Genomic DNA, 25,511 nt, shown 5'->3' on the forward strand with positions numbered 1-25,511 from the left:
GTATTTATTTTTTTTTGTTTTTTATTGTTAATATTTTAACATTAATTAGCAAAAATACATCTGTTCATTGTTGGTTCATGTTAGTTCATTTTAGTTCATTTATGAGTAATGTTAATAAATACAACTTTTCCTTTTAATAATATGTCAAAATGAACATATATATTTTTTAAATAAATACAAGTATTTTTGATTGTTAGTTCCTGTTTACAACTAACTGTAACAAATAATACCTTACTATAAAGTGTTGTCCATAAAAACTACAAGAATATCTCAATGATACCAATACGTTTTTACATGACACCAGTTTCAGTTAAACATTTAAAACATTGATAACACAATATTTTTTCATACACTTACTATTATAATAACAATAAATTATGCTTAATTACATGCGAGTAACCTTAAGACAAACCTTAATCCTAACCCTAACCATATAGTTGGTACATGAAGTTAATTTTCATTACTATGTAATTAGATGTATAATTACACTGTAACAAGGACACCTTAAAATAAACTGTAACCAAGGGACAGATTTACAAACAGTTTGTGCCAGTGCAAACTGCCTTTTGGTGTAAAAATATTACTGTCATGATTTACTAAAGACATGCAGTGACGAATTAGCACTGAAAATGGGTAGCCGTTAAAACCATTATTTTGCTAATTTAATTCGCATGTCATAGTAAAATGACGCCCGCTACTCTCACGGTTCTCCGTGATGTGAAGGCTGAGTTCCAGGGGCTTTTTCGAGCGACGCAAGGCCAACACGTTCTCTGAATCTGAACATATCCTAACGCTAATTTGTGCTGCCCTTGGTATATTGTGTTGGTCATATTGTAAATGAAATGTTGCATCTGTGTTCGGTGTTCTTTAATTTGCATGTTGTCAGCAAATCGCCCACAGAAATTTACACATCTGTCGTAGATTTAAATTTTACACATCTGGCTGCAGCTCCTATCACTTTGAATAGGGAAACATAAAATTCTCCAAAACTGGTCGCCAAGCTTATGATTACATTTAATTGTTTTAATCACCAATGAAATGAACAACAACTGTATCATATATGTTGTTTATTATGCTCAAATATCATTATAAAAAGGCTGCTTTTCTTTCAGTCCGGACCAGCCAGCGCACTGTGTAGTGCTAGTGGGCGTCTCAGAACGACAGAGACTTCTAATGCCAGACAATGACACGAAGACTTTACTGATTGGCTCTTTTATTAAGAAGGTGGGACTATTCCCACCATATTGCGTGTTACACTTTCTCCCATTCATAACTAATAGGAGTGCAAATCTAAAGTCTCTTACAGCGTGTTTTTTCTTCTTCTTTTTTTTGGCCTGTGTCAACATTGCCATCATAATTTAAAATGGATTATTTTGTGTTTCACAGAAACAAGAAAAAATTATAGAAATTTTCTTCTGGGTTAACTGTTCCTTAATTACACAGTTGCTAATGAATTCAATCTTTCTCATTGGGATGTAAGTGTCCTAGAGCGAGTATGCTGAAAGGTTTGAAAGGTTTTTAAAGCCATTTGAAAACAACGATTTCTCACTGAAAGACCAAACAAGGGTAATTGTCTTAATTAAGAATTTGTAAGATAAGAAGCTACGCAAGCACAGCCCCATTAAGCATACTGAATATTTTCCAAGACTACCCAAATTCATGGCCGGAAATGCATTTAGCTAAGGGACTTAGCACATCCTCTAGTGCCCGAGAGCAACAGCGATGAGAGATCTCCATGCCAATAATCAGCCTGTGTGTTCATTTATTTCTCACAGCCACTCAGAAAGCACACAATGATAAGCTATCGATATTTACTTCGGCGGGACGGCTGGAGAATCTGTGCGCGAGTCACGCTCAGTGGATTAGCGACTGCCTTAACTCTGATGGAGTTGGCTGTGTCAACAAGGCAAGTAGCTTGTAAGGCAGCGACTAAATCAATGCACTCGCACTTGCAGGGACGCTTTAGAGGTTATGCAAATGAACAAGACTGGAATGTGACATTTTGAAAGCCCAGGATGGATAACCCCCATTAGCAGAGGCTTTGTCACATCTTAAAAGGTACTTTCCCTTCTCACGATGAAGGTATACTTTACACCTCTTTTTCTGCAGTGATTTGTGGAGGACAAGGTGGGAGAGGTTGTGAACAAAACAAATGGAGCTCTCCTTGGCAGGGATCTCCTCAGAAATATGGTTGAAACCATTCGGCCGACAGGCTTAATGCTATAAAAAGCATATTGGCTGAAGCACAGCGCCTGTCTAATTGAAAGATGTATGATGCAAAAGGGGGAGAGAAAATGGACAAATGGATATCATATGTTGAACTTAATGCAACATTAGATGATAAACGCACATGAACACTTGCAGTTCGCTGCCGTTGAGTTACAGAGTGTCAACTGTCTGTAGGCAGTGACCATGTCGGGTGACAGCTGTGTTTTATATCTAGCTCACACGTTTAGGGGAAAATAGCTTTTATTTTATTGCTTTTAACAGCTGTTAAAATGTTGTTATAGTATTCATTCTAGGGCTGCACAAATGGTCTAAAACTAACATTGCGCCACACCTGCCAGTGGCATGAGATTTTTATTTATTTATTTTTATAACCGGCAATGAAATGGTACATCATTTTTTAATTTAATTAGTATTAATATATTTATTTATTTAGTCAATTTTTAAAATAATAATAAACAAATAAAAGAATGAATAAATATTATTGAAATGTGAGTTAATGATAATATTTTAATGTAATAATGTATTAAATAATTAATAATTAGAAAACATAAAATTACATATCTTGAATAACAACAGTGCAATTATAATACCAGGTTTTATCATTGTATTTCTTCAAATAGAATAGAATCAGGGCTGGATTGGCAATTTGCCATACTGGGCATTTACCCATTGGGCTGACGCACTTAAGGGGTTGACAGAATGGAATTGTTTTTTTTTTTTGTTTTTTGTTTTTTACCAAAGACCATTACGTATGAACATAGAACAGCCAGTGGCCCATTGGTTTGTCTCCTGTAGGCCTATTGAGCGATTAGGTATTTTATTTTGCTCGGCCTATATAAAGAATGCTTTACCCCAACTTCTTCCTCATCGGCTTTTCCCATGATTTCACAGCAGCATGAAGAAGGTTGAAGGTTGAAGAAATTAATACTTTTATCAAGGATGCTTTAAATTGTTCAAAAATGATGATGAAAGACATTAATAATGTAGCAAAATATTTATATTTCAGATGAATGCTGTTTTTTTTTTTGCACCTTCTATTCATTAAAATTTCCATGCAGTACTGGTGGGCCACCTGGACCAAAAAATATCAGGGCCAAATTTTGTGTATATATATATATATATATATATATATATATATATATATATATATATATATATACACCCTTTTTTTTTTTTTTTTTTTTTGTCCCAGCCCACACAAAAGAGGAATTCTATTCTATTCTATTCAGGTGTGGACTGGAAAAAAAAAAAAAAAAAAAAAAAAAAAATAGTATATATATATATATATATATATATATATATATATATATATATATATATATATATATATATATATACTTTTTTTTTTTTTTTTTTTTTTGTCCCAGTCCACACCTGAATAGAATAGAATAGAATTCCTCTTTTTGGGAAAGTTGCCTCACATAATATTTATTGCATAATCCAGCATACAGTTAAATGAATAATCAAAATATATTAAAGCTACTACTTCGCTTTCAAATGTTAAACCATATAGTTTTTGAACAAAGTTTTTATTTTGTAAAATCGCATAGAAACTATTCTCTTTTGACGTCATCCTCCGGAATGATCGTGCATACGACAGTCAGCAGAAGTGAGAAAAAAAGTGTTTATTAATAATTATCAATAACGTTTGAAATATGAATATTTTTTCTGAAAAAAACACATGGATTCGCTACAAGGGGCCTTTATTCACCCCCCCAGAGTCTGTTACAAACACGCCAGGTTCCATCTCCACGCAATCACTACGCACGCCCTCACCTCACCAGAATACTGATCACATCCATCTGATCCTCACCACAACCCAATCACCTCAGCACTATAATAACCACACACACGTACTCAGTCATTGTCCGGTCTTGTTCGCGACAAGGTCATACCTGTATGCTAACGCTAAGGACTAACTCCTCTTCTACTTACCTCTCTCCAGCGATTCTCCGAAGATCCAGATCCCCAGTGTGCGTGCGTGTGTGTGGTTCACCGTCATCCCTGATCGTATTCACCCAGCCTGCACAGATCCATCCTCTCATTCATCCTTCACTACCTGCTCATCTGCTTGTGTCTGTTTAATAAACTACTCTATCTGTTACTCCTCAGCCTCAGAGTGATCTGTAACAGAGTCATGTGGGGCATTTTTTATTATGGATGTGCTCGCTTTATTTAATGTGTTTTGGACTGTTGAACAGAAACCCCCGCCCACTACAATAATAGAGCTTAGAAGAGACATGACAACTTGAACATAACTCCGATTGGATTCATCTGAAAGAAGAAAGTCAGGCAGCCCTCATGTTACTTTAATAACTCACCCCACTCATAATGACTGACACTTCAAAAATCACAGTCACAAATGTGCTCCATGATTACTATTTTTGTCATAACCCATGAGTGTTTTGGCAGCAGCTATAATAAGATTTGATTCATATGCACATAGTCATGTTCATTTACATACTTCCTTAATTGCTTGATGAATGATCTGGTTCCTACAAAGCTGGATCTTTTATGATAGACGTTACTTCATTAAAATGGCCTCTGCTTATCTGGTTTATTCTTTGATTTAGATTTGTAAGATAAACATCTGCTAGCATTTACTCATGTCATTCCAAACCAGTATGACTTTATTTCTCCTGTGGAAAATGAAAAAAAAATGTTTTTTTTCTAGGGTCAGCGTGGTTTTGGATCTCTGATTTGTTTAAAATCTTTAGTTTCTCAATTGATGGGGTTAAATACTAAAAAGCACAACACAGAAAGTACTGCAACCAGGAAATAAGGCAACATTGACAGTATAAAGCTTTGAATATTTGGGGAAAAGTTAGATTTTTGGCCAAAAGGAAAGGGAATTTTATGGTAGGTCATAGGGAAAACAAGTTTAACAAGTTTGAATCCGAGGCTGTCATGACAGCAGTTATCAGACTTCTGCAATTATTCATCGAAGTGCAGACATCCAGGCTTTTATTTTGGGGGATAGAACTTCATCACAGACCACCCGAAGACTCAGACCAAAGGCACAACACCAGAGCGGAGGGAGAAAAACAGCATCAGACATGAAACGCTCATCTCCAGTTGGCAGGCTTCTCATGAAAAACGGATGATTTAGCTAATCCTACCATGCCTTAAATGATAAGAATGATAATGCTTATGGGTCACCGTGAGCTCTGACTGAGCAGTGGGTTTGGAAAACAGGAAAAATGAGTGATGCTGCTACAGATTTGAATCATTTTAATTTTAGACTTTGAAGGATCAGACAGCATTTAATATGCAACATGCTGTTTGTTGTTCCTCTCAATCTATGCTGTATAAGGGAATATCCATACACTACCAAAATATTGTTGCAGTCATATTTTTATTTTTATTTTTTTCAAAAGATATGAAGGATTACAACTGACTAGTTTAAATTGGTTGCAAAATTTAATCTATATTGTCTAATTATGTTATTGCTGCTATTTTAGAAATGGTGTTTAGTTTGCACTAAAAAATCCTCTTAGTAAAAGTTATTCTCTCTTTAAACCTCCACCACTACATTCATGCACATTAAAACAAGGATGATTTATTGATTATTTTTTAAATAAAAAGGGGGGACATTTTATAGTAAGTAGGATTTACGTAGAATAAAACATTGCTATTGTTAACTAAACCTATTGCAGAAACATTTTCGGTAAATAAAATAAAATAAAATAAAATAAAATAAATGAAAAATAATTAAATTAGAAACTAAATAAGTACCTGAAGTAAGTTTAATTGCTAAAAGTTCTAAAATTATTAAAACTGAAATAAAAATAAATGAACGCTATAGTGCATTATAAGTATATACTTATTTGAATTAATTAATTAATTAACTGTTAAATATTAATAAATCATGAAAACAACATAATATATAACAAATCATGCTATGTCCAGAAAAGTGTCATTCCTGATCGACTGATTGATCGATCGAATTGATTGATGTGTTTAAATAAATATATTCAGTTATCCCCTTGGTCCAATTAGAGTCCCAAATATGAGAAAACAGAGATAAAAGATAAAAGGATAATAACACTGCAGAACAGAAACAAAGAAACTAATTACCGAACAGGCATATAACAAATTAAGAGATAAGGGAACAGAATTTTAATTAAAGAAGTACTGAGAGTCATTCCATTTTGTACTGAACTCGAGTCGTAGTATGAGCTGCATTTGTTGTGGGATCTTATGTTCAAGCTTTGTTTGTATTTGAAACTTTATTGTAGGTTTCAGGAAAACCTGAAAGCATTCAAAGCAGGGCCAATCTGCCTCAGATGTGTTGGCTCTTTTAATCTCAGGAGACACTGAAGTCTACCAAGCAATTTCATGTCCAACAATTCAAGTGCTCTTTCTTTTTGATATGTGGTCTCTGCTCAAAGACTCAAATTGCAGGACTCATCAAAGGAGAAGAACTTCTTGAAGCCCTCGCCAAGATTTGACAGTCCGATCGACAAGATCTGAAGACCAAATTTTGATTTATTTTCTCACCCTTACACTTATTAAGCAAATTTTTACAAGCAGCTATTATTTTATTAAAATCCTCACCCTTCTCAAATGGCTGATATGGTGGCAACAGATGTCTGTGACCTACCTTCATAGCTGAGTGCCTGCCCGCCGCTGAACGACTTAAGAATGAATAACAAGCTATTTAAATCATTTGGCCACATGATGTTCAATTAGGTTTTCATGAGCTATGGAATGAGATCAAGCTCTAACGCAGGCATAATTCATAAAAATCTATCACACACCTTTGCTTAAATGATTAAAACTGAGAGGCATCTTAATGAAAGTAATTCAGGATAAGTTTCATGCTTCAGGGCTCTGGAGACGAGATCTCCTTCAAGAAATCCCTGATAGTTCCATAGTCTACACTTTTGGGCCATGCTTTATTTTATATCTTTATTTTGATATTCTAATTATGAATAACTAAATGTCAACTTATTCTACTAATCATAATCCTATATGCCAGTATATTAATAGTCTAATGAGAGTTAGTTGACATGTTGCAAAGTAACTTGTAGTAAGTAGAATGTCAAAAGTGGACTATCAGTATAAAGTGTAACTCCTTATGGTCAAGCTGAAAGCTTACAAATTACAAATATCAAATTAATATCTACAGGTCCTTCTCAAAAAATTAGCATATTGTGAAAAAGTTCCATTATTTCCATAATGTAATGATACAAATTAAACTTTCATATATTTTAGATACATTGCACACCAACTGAAATATTTCAGGTCTTTTATTGTTTTAATACTGATGATTTTGGCATACAGCTCATGAAAACCCAAAATTCCTATCTCAAAAAATTAGCATATCATGAAAAGGTTCTCTAAACGAGCTATTAACCTAATCATCTGAATCAACTAATTAACTCTAAACACCTGCAAAAGATTCCTGAGGCTTTTAAAAACTCCCAGGCTGGTTCATTACTCAAAACAGTAATCATGGGTAAGACTGCCGACCTGACTGCTGTCCAGAAGGCCATCATTGACACCCTCAAGCGAGAGGGTAAGACACAGAAAGAAATTTCTGAACGAATAGGCTGTTCCCAGAGTGCTGTATCAAGGCACCTCAGTGGGAAGTCTGTGGGAAGGAAAAAGTGTGGCAAAAAACGCTGCACAACGAGAAGAGGTGACCGGACCCTGAGGAAGATTGTGGAGAAGGACCGATTCCAGACCTTGAGGGACCTGCGGAAGCAGTAGACTGAGTCTGGAGTAGAAACACCCAGAGCCACCGTGCACAGGCGTGTGCAGGAAATGGGCTACACAGAAGCAGCACTGGACTGTTGCTCAGTGGTCCAAAGTACTTTTTTTGGATGAAATCAAATTTTGCATATCATTCGGAAATCAAGGTGCCAGAGTCTGGAGGAAGACTGGGGAGAAGGAAATGCCAAAATGCCTGAAGTCCAGTGTCAAGTACCCACAGTCAGTGATGGTCTGGGGTGCCATGTCAGCTGCTGGTGTTGGTCCACTGTGTTTTATCAAGGGCAGGGTCAATGCAGCTAGCTATCAGGAGATTTTGGAGCACTTCATGCTTCCATCTGCTGAAAAGCTTTATGAAGATGAAGATTTTGTTTTTCAGCACGACCTGGCACCTGCTCACAGTGCCAAAACCACTGACCATGGTATTACTGTGCTCAATTGGCCTGCCAACTCTCCTGACCTGAACCCCACAGAGAATCTGTGGGATATTGTGAAGAGAAAGTTGAGAGACGCAAGACCCAACACTCTGGATGAGCTTAAGGTCGCTATCGAAGCATCCTGGGCCTCCATAACACCTCAGCAGTGCCACAGGCTGATTGCCTCCATGCCACGCCGCATTGAAGCAGTCATTTCTGCAAAAGGATTCCCAACCAAGTATTGAGTGCATAATTGAACATAATTATTTGAAGGTTGACTTTTTTTGTACACTTTTCTTTTATTTGAGTTTTTATGAGCTGTATGCCAAAATCATCAGTATTAAAACAATAAAAGACCTGAAATATTTCAGTTGGTGTGCAATGAATCTAAAATATATGAAAGTTAAATTTTTATCATCACATTATGGAAAAAAATGAACTTTTTCACAATATGCTAATTTTTTGAGAAGGACCTGTATATGATTAATTGAAATGAATGAAACAGCATGACTAGAAATCCCTAAGGGATCGTCAATATAGCGAATTCCTGAAAACAGTGTTTTGCTTCATTTCAGATAATTCTGTCAAATCCTTAGCAATCTTGTGATATTAGCACTTGTTTGGATGAATCAAAATATGTAAATGCGTCATCAGTATGTTAATTGCATTATATTATATAAATCATTTAGGATAAAAGTGTCTGCTAAATGACTAAAGGTAAATGTAAATATATTGTTTCCTATAGATATATTTGAAAATAAACATAAATGGATAAACAGATGAATGGATGGATGGATGGATGGATGGGTGGATGGTTGGGTGGATGGATTCAGATACAGGTTCAGCTCTTCAAGCGAATACAACTGCCCACATGCCAACCAACCAATGAGAACATGAAACAACCACAACTTCCCACAGCAACAGAGTGTAAACACCACAGCAATTATACATCCAACGGCACGTATCAGTCTGTAACAAATATGCAAATTATGTAAAACTGTAATTATGTAAATAAGTTGTATGTTACACACCAAGGAACAAGGCAATTCATATTAATATCAAACTCCCCACACTCAAACTGCTTGGGTACACAGAACATTTCTAGCGTTTCTGTAACAAACAAAACACTCTGATACAGCCTAGTACTGTTTCATTCACACAGCTCAGCTTTTCTGAAAATGCAAGTATGAGTATGTCCATCTAGAATATGGTCATGCATTAATATGTGCTTTATAAGTACGAATACACAGCCAATATGCTATAAATATGCATGGTAATAAGCAACTATTATTAGTGAACACTGTTCCCTGATCTAAAGCATTACTTAACTTCTGATCTGAACTGAAAAGCATTATGGGATCTCTGCTCAGCAGTTGTGTGAATAAACGCTTGTTGTTTATCATCTAACGTCAACCCAAAATAAGTCTGTTTATTTCATTGGAGGCTGCATGGTAGAGGGAGGATTTTTATTTAGTATTTTTTTCTTCTTCAACAGAATGAACAGAAACAAGTGTGCCAGCTCCCACAGTAATTCAAGAGTTTCTTTTGTTCTTGCCGTTGTTTTGAGTGCAAGCATGAAAAATAAGTGACTAAATAAACCCAGCCTCTTTCCCCAACCCCCTTGACAAACTCTCTCTCCAAAGCAATAGATCATTACCTGCCGTCTATTTTCAGTGTCTTGCACCTTGGAGTCCCGCTGTAATTTGAATTGCAAGTGACAAAGTTGCGCTCCAGGCTGTCAGGAGATCCCCTCCAGTGTTTATTAACTTTGTGAATTGAATAATTACCCGGGGTCACCACATAATTGAGTCAACCTCATAAAATCACAGGAGGGACCGTTCTGATGTGGCAATCTAATGCGTTCTCCTCCCGTGGCCACGTGTGACCCCGAACTCCCCATCTGCCGGACAGACACTTCATTATGTCAACCTCATTAAAGAGCCTGAAATAATAGGACCTGGCAACCAGAAATGTTTACTGTATTGGCAAGGTTACACATCATGGTCACAGAGCTGTTAGAAATGAAGATACAGTATATCTGAAAATGAAACTAAAGCAAAGTATTTTATTCATATGTCCAGTGCAAAGAAATGAAGAAATCTGATGTTCATTGTTTTGGACAGTTTTTTCTATTTCAAAAACGAATAACTTGTCAGAAATACGGCACAGACTTTGAGTTGCTGCGGAAGTATGTCCAGCAGATGAAGGTGAAGTTCATTTTAATGACAGCATGAACCTTATTGAAACCTCATGGTTTTAAAATCTTAAAGAAATGCGTTTTTAGTTTCAGGCAACCTGACTCCTACCTAAAGTGTCTAAAAATGGTTTTAAAGTCAAAAAATAAATGGTGGCAATTAATAACAAGTGAAAAGTCATTATTGTGTTAATTAAGAAAAGCATCTATAGACATCAATAGACGTTACAAAAAGTAGCCTTTGAAATAAATATTTAAATATTTTTATTTATTATTTTTTTATTTATATTTTTATTTATTTATTTATTTATTTAAGTTTTTCTGCAAATGTATAGGTAGTATTTTTTATCTGCAAAATTTAGCAAAAACTGACACTACTATGTCTAAAATATAACTCAACATTAAGTTTGTTTTTTATTGAATTGTTGTAAAAAATCTATTTCACATTTGCATTTATGATATTTGGGACAAAAACAGCACTGGTGTTATATTGCACTCATTGTTTGTGATATTGCTTAACTGTATCATATACGATACTCATGCAAATTTTTGCCCCAATATCTTGCATTTTAGGGGCATATAACTGCATTCTATAGGCTATATCACACAATAAATTGTTGTCTTGTATTATGTTCATCACCAGTCACCTGTTTGAAATGTAAGGCGACAGATGTAGGTCTGGGACAGGGGTTAAAACTAATTTGAATGTGTTACTTTTTCCATAGCTCCATAGCTTTTTCCAGATTTTGGCAATTTTCAATATATATTTCAAGATTTTTGCATTTATTCTAGAAAAAATTAAAAAGGTGATTTTTATTTTTATTTATTTTTTACCTCGAAAAGGACATGATCTGGATAGGAGAGTTTTTGTTACGAAGTATGTTTACTACAAAATCAATACAGTTCATACATATATTTAGACATAGTGATGACTTACTGCTTTCTACTCAATGAACACAAAAATAACATTTAAAATTATATTTATTTAAAGGTACTGATATGCCAAAATAAAAAAATATGAAAACTATGCACAAAGTGAAATATTTCTTACATAGGGTTATGGTTGTTGCAACAACAAAGCGAGTTCTTTGAAGAACAAAGAAACACATCAAACATTGCAGAGAACAAGTGACAGGTCTATTACTTTGCATATACTCCAAGACTTCATGCACAGATCTTTTCGTGTTGATATTTTTTTTCTCTCCTCTGTTATAATTGCTATCACAAAATAATAAAAAGTTTTAAAGGGGTCATATGATGTTGCTGAAAATAACATTATTTGGTGTATTTGGTGTAATGAAATGGGTTTACGCGGTTTAGGTTTCAAAAAACATTATTTTTCACCTACTGTAGATTTTTGTTTCTCCTCTATGCCCCGCCTTTCTGAAACGCATCGATTTTTACAAAGCATGCTGAAAAGCGAGGTGTGCTCTGATTAGTCAGCTATCCAGTGTGTTGTGATTGGCCAAATACCTCAAGCGTGTGATGGAAATGTTATGCCCCTTACTATACTGTGATGCCATGTGCCCTGGTGCGCCGAGACAAAAATATTAATATCTGTTATAAATGAGGCATTTGTTTAATTCCGTTTAATTAATACCAGTGGTTCTCAATTCCAGTCCTTGTGCCCCCCAGCTCTGCATATTTTGTAGGGTTAAAACTTAAGCAGTAAAGAGAGGAGAAATAAAACATGAAGCTATCATACAATTTGATATTCAGCAGATCTACAGCCTGAAGGAAACATCTTTTTTTTTTTTTTGTTCAAACACACCTTTGTAAAGGGTGCATATGATACTTAATGTAACAATTAATATGACTAAGTTTGATACTTGCATGTTTCGCTTATTTGAAAAAGAGGCCTGATGCACTTTGGGGCTCCGGTTGGTCTCTGCTGAAGTGAACTGATGAAAAGACCAGTTCGAATCAGAGGATCTTGATGAATGAATAGTCAAGGCCGAAGCCTGGCACAAGTTTAGTGTGATTTTGAGAGCTCTTAGCTTAGTGTCTTCTCCTGGAATTCCTGAATCTAAAAGAACCACCCTGATCTGGTGATCAGTGATCTATATAGGGTGACGTTGTCACACCCTCAGGATTCGAGTAAGCCAATGAGGAATGTTTTTATTTCTTTTGGAGAAACGTTTTATAACTCTTTGTTTCTAATATGATGAATTGCCTATAAAATTAGATTGGGGGTTCAAGAGAAGAATCTTGAAGATTTTTATAAAACTAATGTGTTGCATAGGCATCAACATATAATATACACTCTCATTTAGATGATGAAGATACAAACTCAGAGATACCAAACATCATATAGATAAGGTTATATTAAGAGATCCATCATAAGCATGTATAAAACATATACAACACACAAAACACAATATACAAGAACAGTAACAGCATACACAATGCCCTAGGGTATATCTGAATTAATTCAAAGAAAGGTTTTTCTCTGAATTAATTAGAGAAGAGTCACTTTTTATGTGCATTATGTGTCTGTTTTTGAAAGACTTGAGTTAAGAGTTGCTTAGCCACATTCCTGGGTGCTGTAAACATAGACAGTAAAAGAAATGGACACAGCGACCCCATTGGAACTCAATTGAGACAAGTGAAGCCCATTTTTAGCGTTTTTTAGCACTTCCGTTTCTGATGCGCAGACTCAAACTAAGCTTGATGACGTCAGCAACCTGTCTGACAGATTTAAGTCTTCTAGTAGCTGTGCGTGCAAACTGCCATCGTTAATCTTGCAGAGACAGCGAGTTTGAGCGGGGAGTTCTTTGGCGTGAGTGAGCAGGAGTAAGTATTCTGATTAATTATTTTGTATAGTATTTTAAAATATAACGCCAGTACGCCATATTAAGTTAATTGCCTGCGAGCTTCTCCTCCTGTCTGTACGGTAATGCGACAGAGAGACGAGTGGTTATGACGCAATCGTTAGCCTATTTTTACAAAAACTGTTTATACGGGGCCATAATGTAACATAGAAGGTAATGGAGCCCTTTATACATTGTCATGTATCTTTAGAAATAAATAATGGACAAACGGAGTCTTTAAACGCCTCAGATGTAAAGTAATTCGCTGTCAAAGTGACGCCAAAATGAATGGGAGTGAATGGGAATGCTAACGCAAGTGAAGTTCTGCTACAAGATGGCGGCACCCGGCCGACTTCAACTTCCGGTCGACTTCCTTGCTGCCTGGCTGTAAACCTAGTGTTATCAGATAGTGTGCTTTTGGTTGCTATGGAACCAGAGGCCTGTTCTGTTGGTGATAGTTGCATTTTGGGGGAAGGGTCCATAGACCTTTGGTTAGATGAAGAGGCATAAGATTTTATTTTTTAAATATAACAAATAGTTGTGTATCTGATTGATGCAAATGCTACACTAGGGAATCGTGCTTTTAATTCTATTCAAACACAACAATGCCTCTGTGTATAAGACATGTTTAAAAAAAAAAAAAAAATAGATCCAGTCAGTGTAGAGGAACTTGACTGGTCTGCATAAAGCCAAGTCCTAATTCCAGCTGAACACCTCTGGTGTGACTTTAAATTCAGACATTGATCCAAAAACTCATCACTAAACTAGTGACTTGTACATACATATGGACAAAAGTATTGGGACACCCCCTTCTTTAGAACAGAAAAAGACCACTCAGTGTTTATGTATTCAAAAATTGTATTTCCATCTTTGTTGCCAATGCTTTGGAAGTGTCTAAAATGATTGTATGCATATGTACAAGTCACTGGTGTTTGGTGATGAGTTTTTGACTCAAGGTCTGCATTTAAAGTCACAATAGAGGTGTTCGGCAGGGATTCTGACTTTTTTTTCTGCAGACCAGACAAGACCATTCAAACCACACTGACTGTATTCATCCTTTTTTTTTTTTTTTTTTTTTACCTTGTCTCATACACAGAGGCATTGTCGTGTATACTATTGTTAAAACTATTGGTATAAATTTAGAAGCACACAATTCCCTAGAATATCCTTATTTGCTTAAACATTAAGTTTTGTACACATGGAAATTACTTAAGTAACTAAACCTGTTCATTTGAAGGGGTTGTCCCAATATGTGGCAATATATATTACAAGCCAACCAAGCTATTCAAAATCTTTGTCTGCAATTTAATACTATTGACATGTTAGCCTACTTTTGCTGTTGCTTTTAACCATTAGGTAGAAGTAAAATAATTCATTCAGAACCTGTTCTATTGACATAGACTTTCTGTACAATACTATTCTGCTGACATGGAATGAGTTTGACTACTTAATCAGTCATATTGATATATTATTTATTAAAAAGTCACACAAATTTAAACCAACACAAGACAAGTCATTTATTTTTGGGCGCATTAGACACATTATTAGCTAGTATGGAGACAAAACCCTTGTAGAACTGCTTGCCTGTCTCCATGGCTTCAAAAAGGAAGACAAATCTCAGAATCTTGCTGGCTTTGTTGCTTCTATTGTTTGTTTAGCTCAGGGCTCTCTGACTGTCAGTAAGAGAAGCACAAAGACAAAAAAGGGAAGAAAACATGTTGTCATCTCTGCAACAAGCTGGGCCATGGGGGCAGGACCTAAACAGCACACAGCGTGAGGCCCCTGGACTCAGACTCAACAGACCGGCCTGTCACCGCACCACAGACGCCGTCTTTAGCTCAGGAAAACGGTTTAAATTACCTTTTTATTTGAGACATTTAAGAGGGAGGGGTATAGAGAACCAATAAGTATCAACATAAACATATTAAATAAATGCATTTCTATTATACACTATTTGGCTGTATGTCATTAAATAACAAAATAGTGAACACACTGACACTATCAAATGAGAACAAAGGCCAGAATCAGATCTTGCAACATCAACACTATTATTTAACTGAACTGAATCAACATTTAACTAACTAAAGCAGAATAACGACTTTGTTGCCTTTTGTGGAAATACAGAATTGGTCAGAAAGGTCAGAACTGACCTCACTTTAAAATCTGATGTAATTCATGCTGTTATTATAACATACATTTATATGAACTGTACCAAATAAACTGACTTGATCTGAACAGTGACACTGTTGTCTTTTAGAACTGCTTTACAGTCGACTCTGAATTATCTACATAGTTCCCTTTCAGTCGGTCACTCTCAATGCTACGTGGGGAGACCGACGAATATGGGATATTGCTTCGACAGACCAATCTACTTCGAGTGTAAACTAAACGAGCCAATGCACATTGGCATGCAATTATTGCATCCAGCTGCCGCTGATCACTACGTGAGTATAAGAAGGCAGCGTTTGCAATGCATTCCAGCTTGTACGGTTCTTAAGCGCATGGTCAGCGCTACCCAGCCAGTCTCACTGGCTTCTGTGAACCATTAGCCTCGGCTGTGCGATTCAGATCACCCGGCATCCCCCTGAACTCTGCGGTGTCCACTTCACTACAGTGAAAGCATCCGATGCCCCTGTCTTGCGGGAAGAGATCGCAGTCCTACTGGCGAAGGACGCAATAGAGCCAGTCCCTCCAGCCGATATGAGGACGGGGTTTTACAGCCCGTACTTCATTGTACTCAAGAAAGGCGGTGGGTTACGACCGATCTTGTATCTGCGAGATTTGAATCGGGCCCTCCATGGGCTGCCGTTCAAAATGTTGACACAGAAACGCATTTTCAGGTGCGTCCATCCCCAAGATTGGTTTGCAGCGATAGACCTGAAGGGCGTGTACTTTCATGTGTCCATCCTTCCACGAGGATCTCTTTTCTCGATATGGAGTTGGATTCTGTCAAACAGACAGCATGCCTCACACAGGAACGTGCGCGGTTGGTGCTAGCCTGCTTGAATACTTTCAAGAGCAGGACAGCGGTCCCACTGAAACTCTTTCAGAGGCTCCTGGGGCATATGTCTGCCACGGCAGCACTTACACCGCTCGGCCTATTACTTATCAGACCGCTCCAACACTGGCTTTAAGTCCCCAGGTGGGCGTGGAAGCGTGGCACTCACTGGGTCCAAGTTAAACCAGCCTGTCGCCATACCCTCCCTCCGTGGTCAGATCTTGCATTTCTCTGGGTAGGGGTGCCCCTAGAGCAGATCTCCAGGCATGCTGTGGTTTACACAGATGCCTCCACCACCAGCTGTGGGGCCACGTACAACGTGCATGCAGTCTCAGGGGTTAAGACGGGCCCGCAGTTGCAGTGGCACATCAATTGCCTAGAGTTGTTAGCAGCGCACCTTACCTTGAACCATCTCAAAGGTCTCTTACGAGGCAAGCATGTGCTGGTCCGAATGGACAACACTGCGGCTGTTGCGTACATCAACCGACAAGGTGGTCTGCGCTCTCTTCGCATATCGCAACTCGCCCGCCACCTCCTCCTTTGGAGTCAGAAGGTTCTGAGGTCACTTCATGCCGTTCACATTCCAGGCCTGCTTAGTCGTACAGCCCATGAGCTGTCTCGAGCAATGCTCCCGGGAGAATGGCGACTCCATCCCCTGACAGTCCAGCTGATTTGGAGGCGGTTCAGAGCCACTCAGGTAGACCTGTTTGCTGCTCCAGAAACCTCTCACTGCCAGTTGTTCTACTCCCTGCCCGAGGGAACTCTCGGCACGGACGTACTGGCACACAGCTGGCCGCAGGACCTACGCAAGTATACATTTCCTCCGGTGAGCCTTCTCGCACAGACACTGTGCAAAGTCCGGGAGGACGAGGAGCAAGTCTTGCTAGTAGTGCCATATTGGCCCACGTGGACCTGGTTCCCCAAACTAGTGCTCCTTGCGACAGCCCCTCCTTGGCCAATTCCTCTGACGAAGGATCTACTGACTCAGAGATGGGGCACCATTTGGCACCCGAGTCCAGACCTTTGGAAACTCCATGTCTGGTCACTGGACGGGACGCGGAGGTTCTAGGTGACCTACCCCAAGAGGTGGCGAACACCATCACTTCGGCAAGAGCACCGTCTACGAGACTCACTTACGCCTTGAAGTGGAACCTGTTCGTCGAGTGGTGTTCTTCTGCCGAGGGAAGGAGGGTTACCATACGTAACCGAGACGTTTTCAGTGGTAGTCTATAGGAGCACTAAGCAGCATAGAGCGCCCTCTCGTGGCTGTAGACGGTAATGTTTTAACTTAAACTTCAATGGTAAACAGGGAGAGCAAGCGAGAGTGCAGTCAATCGCTTCTGTTTCATTGTCGTACTGAGCTGATTCTTCACTCATTTTCAAAAAAACTTTCGATCCCTGGAACATTTTGAATTGTAGCTAAACGTCTAGCATCCTAGTCTTTCTTTAACTTTCTTTTTGCAAAACCTTTCAATTGACGTCTGTCCATTTTGATTCATTTTCTGTAGCCGTTAAAAAAATGACACATTTGCGCGTATTTGTTGTGGACCAACTCAACTCTGACAAATTGGGGACGGAAGGGGGGGGACTGATAGTGGTCATGTAATCTTTATTTATTTATAATTTATTATTATTATTGTTAAGTTAGTTTTCATAAACAAGTTATGTATGGTCTTTTAAGAATTTCAAGTTAATAATAAAACAATTTACAAAAAATATTTTTAAAGCTTGTGTCATGTGGTGCCCCCCCCAGTTGTTGTGAATGATTGGTGCCCCTGGGCACTGGCCCAAGTGCCCTTATGGGTAATCCGGCTCTGTATATGTATTATGTAACTTCTGCTAACAGCAATCCATGTGTTGATGAGAGACTGCCTTTCTGGCAGATGCCACATGGAGGTATGCATAGTACATGCGTATATGAGACTTGCGAAAATATCTTCAAGTTACGTATGTACAATAATCTGTGTTTACAACTTTGGAAAAATAGAATAATTTCTGAAGGATCATGTGACACTGATATATTTGAGTATTAGTTACTTTAAACTGTAATAATATTTTACCATATCTATATCTATATATATATATATATATATATATATATATATAGATATATAGATATATATATATATATATATATATATCTATATCTATATATATATATATATATATATATATATATATATATATATATATATATATATATATATATTAGGGCCGGGACTTTAAGGCGTTAATTTAGACTAATTAATTACACAAAAAATAACGTGTTAACTAAGATTAATTAATTACAGAAAAAAAATTCCCGCATTTTTAATAACTTATTTTTGCACCGCGGAACGTTTCTCACTGGAGTTTCGGCGGACCGATTATACTGGTGCACCAACTAGCGTTCGCAACTTCGCATATCACCGCAGCACATCAAGTCTCAAGTATCACCTCAACGCAAAACATATAGCAGCTAGCGTGGATTTTACACTTTATGTTGAACTATGTATTTTTTTATTGGTGCAACAGTTTATGTTGAGCTCTTTATTGTTTTGGCCAAGGTTATTGAGAGTTGGACTTAGTAAGTTATGGCCTCTGAAGCAACAGAGATATGTTTTCTAATAGTCGGGGTTTCCAATGTTCTGAATGTAATTGACAGTATTGTGTTTTACTTAAAAAAACACTTTACAGAGGGTTCCAGCACCTATAAGCTTCCTGAATTTCTGAAATGTACTATTTCTAAATTGTTTCTAAATATGCTATTGCTACACTTCATGGCAAAAATTGCACTGGTCTGCTAGACTTGGTTGAACAAAGATAAACAATACTTTGTTGCTTAAGCTTATGTATTCAGTCATTATTCAATGGTATACTATAAATCCATGTGAAAAAAATTACTTCTCACTGTTCTCAGGTCAAATATTTATATGCGATTAAAATGTGATTAATTTCGATTAATTAATTACAAAGCCTCTAATTAATTCGATTATTTTTTTTAATCGAGTCCCGGCCCTAATATATATATATATATATATATATATATATATATATATATATATATATATATATATATATATATATATATATATATATATATATTCATCATACTTTCAATTTTTTAAGAAAAAAATACAGCGTTACGCAAAAGAAACGTATATCAAATCTTTACAAAATTTTACAATGTAGGTTATTGTTTATAAAAGTTTATTTGATTGCATGTCACCTTTATCTAATATCTATTATTACATTAACAGTTTTGTGCTTTATAATAGGTTTACTGCTTGTTTTATGGCAGGTTCCCATTCTGACAGCATTCCCCACAATTGGTGCAAGTATTTTCCCCTGGGGTGATAACAGACAATATTCACCAGCTATTTTTGTCAAAAAATTATGGTTAGTGTGACAACAAGCCCCATGGAATCTTTCCTATATTACTTAATAAGTAGCTATAAATACGCAGGTTTTTATTTTTCTTTCCCAACTGCCACAGGATAGAATAATTGGATCTCTAAAAAAGGAGAAACAGAAAACAGGAAAGATAATCCCAACATTTATATGTATCAAGAAAAGCGTGTCCATAATGCTTACTGTGTGTGACCCATTCCATTAGTCAACACACCTCAAAACCTTCAGCAATTCTTTAGGCTAATGTTTGAGAAAGCTCATCCTATTCTCTGCGCAAACAGCCAGCGCCGCAGCCCCCGAGAACCTCGATGAGAAAGTCAATCACTTTATGTTCATTTTTAAGCATTTCCTGAGGGAGATGGGCCACTGTGTCAGTTCTCAAGGTAATGAGGGTTGATCTCTAGCTGAAGAAGAGGTGTCTGGTGTCATGTCACAGTCCCCGTCCACCCCCGAGCCTCTACGGCTCTAAATAATCAAAGCAGGAGACACACGTTTGCATTATGTCACCGAAGACACGTCGCTCTTAGCAGCTGGAGAGCAAGTGTTGTCTATAATCATGTTTTTCCACAGCATGAGGCTTGGTGTGCAGAGTCGTGGGCAGGGGCACATGTCCACCCAACAGCCCTGCATATTCTGACAGGTTTTGACAGCACATTACAATTGAGATTGTATGGAAGGTGTGTCTACGCGTGTGTAACCTTTCGGCGCTCTTCTCTGTTATGACAGCAGGGCCTGCTCTTAAACCACTGCGGTAATAAGATTGACAGGAAGAGGGAAAAACATAGGTCTGGATGGAGGAGAAACAGAATATTTTGAGATGTTGCATGTGCATAATTGACATTATTGATTTGTAAAAGAGAGAAATAAAAAAAATGCAGACCTTTCACAGCAGGTGTACTCCAAAATCAGTCCCCCCTACTGGTTATCAGCAGCTCACCACCACATTTTTCAAAATTAAGTTGCTGTTTCTGGATCTACATGAGCAACATGACACAACAAAACTACAATCACTCCAGTTATAATAAAATAAACTGTTTATAACAGGAAAGTTCTACTTTTGTGATTCAATGGCAGCTGCTTGGTTAACGCATATGAAAATTACTATTTTGAGAATTTTGAGTCTAGCCCATTTACTGTATACTGTACTTCAACTAACTAGGCTCATTTGTAATTTGGTGAATAACTAGTTACATGTTATGGCGTTACGTAATTTAATCACAAAATAAATGTAACTATAATCAGTTCCAGTTACTAAGAAAAACTGTGTAATTAAATTACAGTTACTTATGAAAATTGTTACGATTACAAAGGGGAGTACATTTGAATATTTACACACATCCACACACAGATTTAATTGATTTCTTTCCCAAATTGTACTGAGACATACGGCCCTAATTTACGTGATGCAGAAAACACAATCTGGTTCGTAGAATCCAGTCATAAAAACGGAGCTCCTATAGCCTAACGCGGATGGAATATGCCGCATTTTGGACGAATAAATCAAATGTAGGTCAGTATACCTGAATCAAACGTGATATCGACTAGTGTCTGTGAATATTAAGCCGCAAAAAGACAATATATGAATCCAGCACGTTCTGCTTGTCTGTGAAAATCAGGTGCGGACTGGACATTGGGAGAATCGGGACAGTTCCCGGTGGTCTGCAAACCGATTTGGCCTGCTATTTTAATATTGTTATTGTATAATTGCCTGCCGAATGTACTAAAGTGATTTTTTTTTCAGAATTCGCAGACAAATAATCATATTTTATAATAGGGTTAGGGTGAGCTAGGGCAGACAACAACACAACCCTTACGAAAATGAATGTATGGTATGGCATGGTAACCACTATTTAACCATCTTGTTTGCTACACTAACCGTAGTATAACCATGGAATTTGTAATGAAAATAAATACAAACGTTAATTAATTCACCAAAACAAAAAAACATGGTTACTGTACTTGGTTAAAATCTGTACTTGGTTAAAATTCAATTCAAAATACATGTTAAAATTCAAATAAAAATCTTGAGTATTAAAGTCATGAGAGAGATGGATATCAGTGCAAAAGAGACTGAAAAGAAAAATGGAAATGAAGGTGCAGTTCAGGATAGAACTCTTAATTATTTCGCATGTTCCCAATCTAATGATTTAAACCTTTTTTATGTGAGGTCAATACAAAAAATGGGGTTGTACATGTTTTAGAACGTGTTGTCGGTGTATGAGTGTGAGATTTCCCAGGCTTTTTTTTTTCAGTCCACCCCTCGTGGAAACTAATGGCGCAGAAATGCAGTTTAATTTACTGAACATAGGCCTACTGAAGCTAGAAGTGTTTTCAGCCTCTGCTGCTTCAATATATGAATACATATAAACATATTCTCTAGAACTGCTCTGAGTCACTTCATGACCATTTTACTTATTCTGAGAAACTATCATCATATCATATACAAAGAGACAGCAATGTTTCAAAAGACACCAATGTTTCAGTAGTTTAGTACACAGAATAAGACATGCTTATTAGATAACCGTATCTGAGTTGATGTACATATATATGCTTTTATTTATTATTATTTTTTAAATAACAATGTTTTTCTCAAAACCATTGTTTTCTGTAGTTATGCAAATATTTGGTTTCAAAAACAGTGTCAGTATTTCTTATGATTTTAAATCTGAATCGAATTTAAGATCAATCACAAAGTAACAGTCAGTACTAAAGTGGTGGATGTGTTCAAATGTAATAATCTTAATTCAAGTGATGAAGGATTGTGAAAGACTGACAGTGTTGAGCACTTATGTAAGATTAACCCTGCATGGTGTAAATGTTTGAAAATGATTAACAGTTGCAAATAAAAATTCATTAGAAATTTAGAAAAGTAGCCAAAAAGTAATCAGTTACATTACTTTGATAAAGTAATTAAAAAAGTTACACTGCTATTACATTTTAAATAGGGTAACTTGTAATCTATAACTACGGTGCCTGGGAGAGGACATGGTCGGTTCACTTAGTTTTGTCATGGCCACGATTCGTAGGAAAGTGATAATATGTAGTGGCCACAAGATATTAATTTGTGGGAACATCATATTATGTTGTGGCCACGAGATCTGTTGGCCGCAACGTCTTATGTTGATGGAACAGCATGTTTTTCTCTTGGCCATGAGGTTAATGCGTAAACAAACCTGCGTGACCATAGCAACCCGGGATTATCAGATATGAATTCATTCCTATTTTGTTTTGAATTACAAAATTATTACATTATAGAAAATATTTTATTATTAAATTATTATATTAACCATATGCCTTGGCTACCGGACTTTATTATGTGTTTATGTAGCCCTATCAGAAACTTGCTTAGCCCTGGCAAAAAAATGTAGTTTCATTTGTAAAAGCAAACACAACAGCCTCATTTAGCATTTATCTGAAAATTATGCCAATAAAGTTTTGATGTGATGTGGTGATAAATGAGCGTGTTGTGTTTTCATTTACAAATTAAATTATGTGAATGATTAATTCCTCAACGCAACACTACTGTATTTATAATTATGGTCTATTATTTACCCAAATTAAAATGAAATATATTTTACATTTCAAATGCATTCCAGCAAAAATTGCAGTCAGCATAATAAAAGCTTGATTTGCATGTCGAGAATTTACAGTAGGCTATTATTTACAAAATTATTCAGAATTTTAGGTAAAGAGATCGAAATGTAATAACAAATAACAATAATAATATACTAATATTACGAGGAAAAGATTATCAGTTATAATGGACAAAACTGTACGGTGGATAAATTTATTTCTTATACTATGCACTTTATGTAACATTTATTCATGATAAACTTCATTTGAATGCTATCACATGTAATAAAGTCCAATAGCCAAGGCATAACGTTAATATAATAATTGAATAATTAAATATTTTCTATAATAAATAATATAATCATTTCATAATTCAAAATAAAATATCTCTGTTTACACATTAAACTCGTGGCCTCGAGAAGAACATGTTGTTCCCTCAACATAAGATGTCATGGCCACGAGAAATGGATGTCGTTCCATCAACATAACATCACGAGGCCACGACATAAGGATGTCATTACCTCAACAAAATTATCTTGTGGGTAGGTTTAGATACAGTTCCTGTACATTTGAATTCTGAAGGGTCACAATACATAGAGATGAGGGGGTACTTTTTACTTCTGTTGTCCTCCTCAAGATAAGGGGAAATGAGGCAGAAGCACAATTGAAGTATTTAAAGTATTTGCAGGAGTTTTCTAACATTTTGAATGACCAGATAGTATCTATGACAAAGAGTTCTAAAAAAATATGGAAAAAACGTTTTCCAATGGCTTCCAATTTGCCCCAGGTTATGGGTAAGTCAGTGGGTAAAATGCACCATCTGGGTGTAAACCATCCATCTAACTGAATCTAATTCAATCCAATGTGAAATCTGTAAAGCTAGTTAGCTTACCAATTCAGACTAATATTTAGCTAGATGATTTGCATGATTTGCTTTATATGTTGCTAAATCACCAATATGCATCATAAATATTTTTAGACCTGTATAAATTAAGCTACATATGTTATGCTAAAATATAACTTTGATAAGCCAAAAATAGTCGTTACAGTAAATGGGTGCCTTTCACCAATTTGTTTCTCCATTTCACAGTCTGGCAGAAATGATGGGTAGTTCCAAAATACAAAGTTACATTATGATAAAACTGTATATTTGCCAAGATCCAGGAGGTGGGTATACTTAACTCACTCTCCCCTAACTGAACCAATGTAATATAAAGCGTGGCCATGATCGCGTATTGAATAAGGTATAAGGCAATATCAGTGTTGCAGAAATATTGCCCCAAACACATATTTTCAATGGGCCTGTGTTATAAATATTGAAAGCTTGACTGCAAAATCAGGCACCAGGTATGTTAATATTTGCTCAACTTTGTCAACCTGACTGAATCCAATCTGATTTCAGATTCTGAAAGTTGTGTTTCCATGAACCCTAAACTTTGCAATCTGATTGACATTCACATACATGTGCATTTTTGTATTCTGGACAAAACAACACATCATCAACACAAGGAGATGATTTAAATGAATCGTGCAACATGATTTACTTAGGTTTGTGATTGATAGTTCAGTGGTATTTGTGCAAGTGCTTAGCACCCAAAAAACATGTTTTAACCCATTTTGCACCTTTGGTGTTAGCAGATTAGCTGCACCTTATTAGCATGCAGCTCTAGTCTAATTTAAGCTGCTCTTGGTAGATTGCATTGGTCATCTGCATGTATGTCTTTTAATTTGCACATTGTCAGTAGATCACTAGCAGAACCTCCAATCCTATTAGTGCATTCATGAGCTTGCAGTCTAATGCAAATTTGCCATGTTAAACAAATCTGGCCTTAAATATCCTCCACTGACAAGTTCATAAACATAACTACATTCTGTATGTGCATCTTATTATAAAAGAGCAGCAAATGTGCCAAAGGTGTTTTTGAGACTCATGCTGGGTACACACCAAAAGATCATTTTTACATCTTATAAGATTTTCAAAATGTGATAGACCACAAACATCAGGATAAAAAAAAATCCTAGATTTAATCATTTTGCTCCTATAGTGTGTGGTGTGCCAAAATGTGACTGTGGCGAGTGGGGCGGGGCCGAGAGGCGTGGGAACGAGGAGTGAGGCCAGGTGTAGTGATTGAAGATGAGCTGCACCTGCGCCCCACCACAACATGTTTCGTTTCACGGGATAATCT

Source organism: Carassius auratus, chromosome 16 (genome assembly GCF_003368295.1).
Source record: "Carassius auratus strain Wakin chromosome 16, ASM336829v1, whole genome shotgun sequence".
NCBI lineage: Eukaryota > Metazoa > Chordata > Actinopteri > Cypriniformes > Cyprinidae > Carassius > Carassius auratus.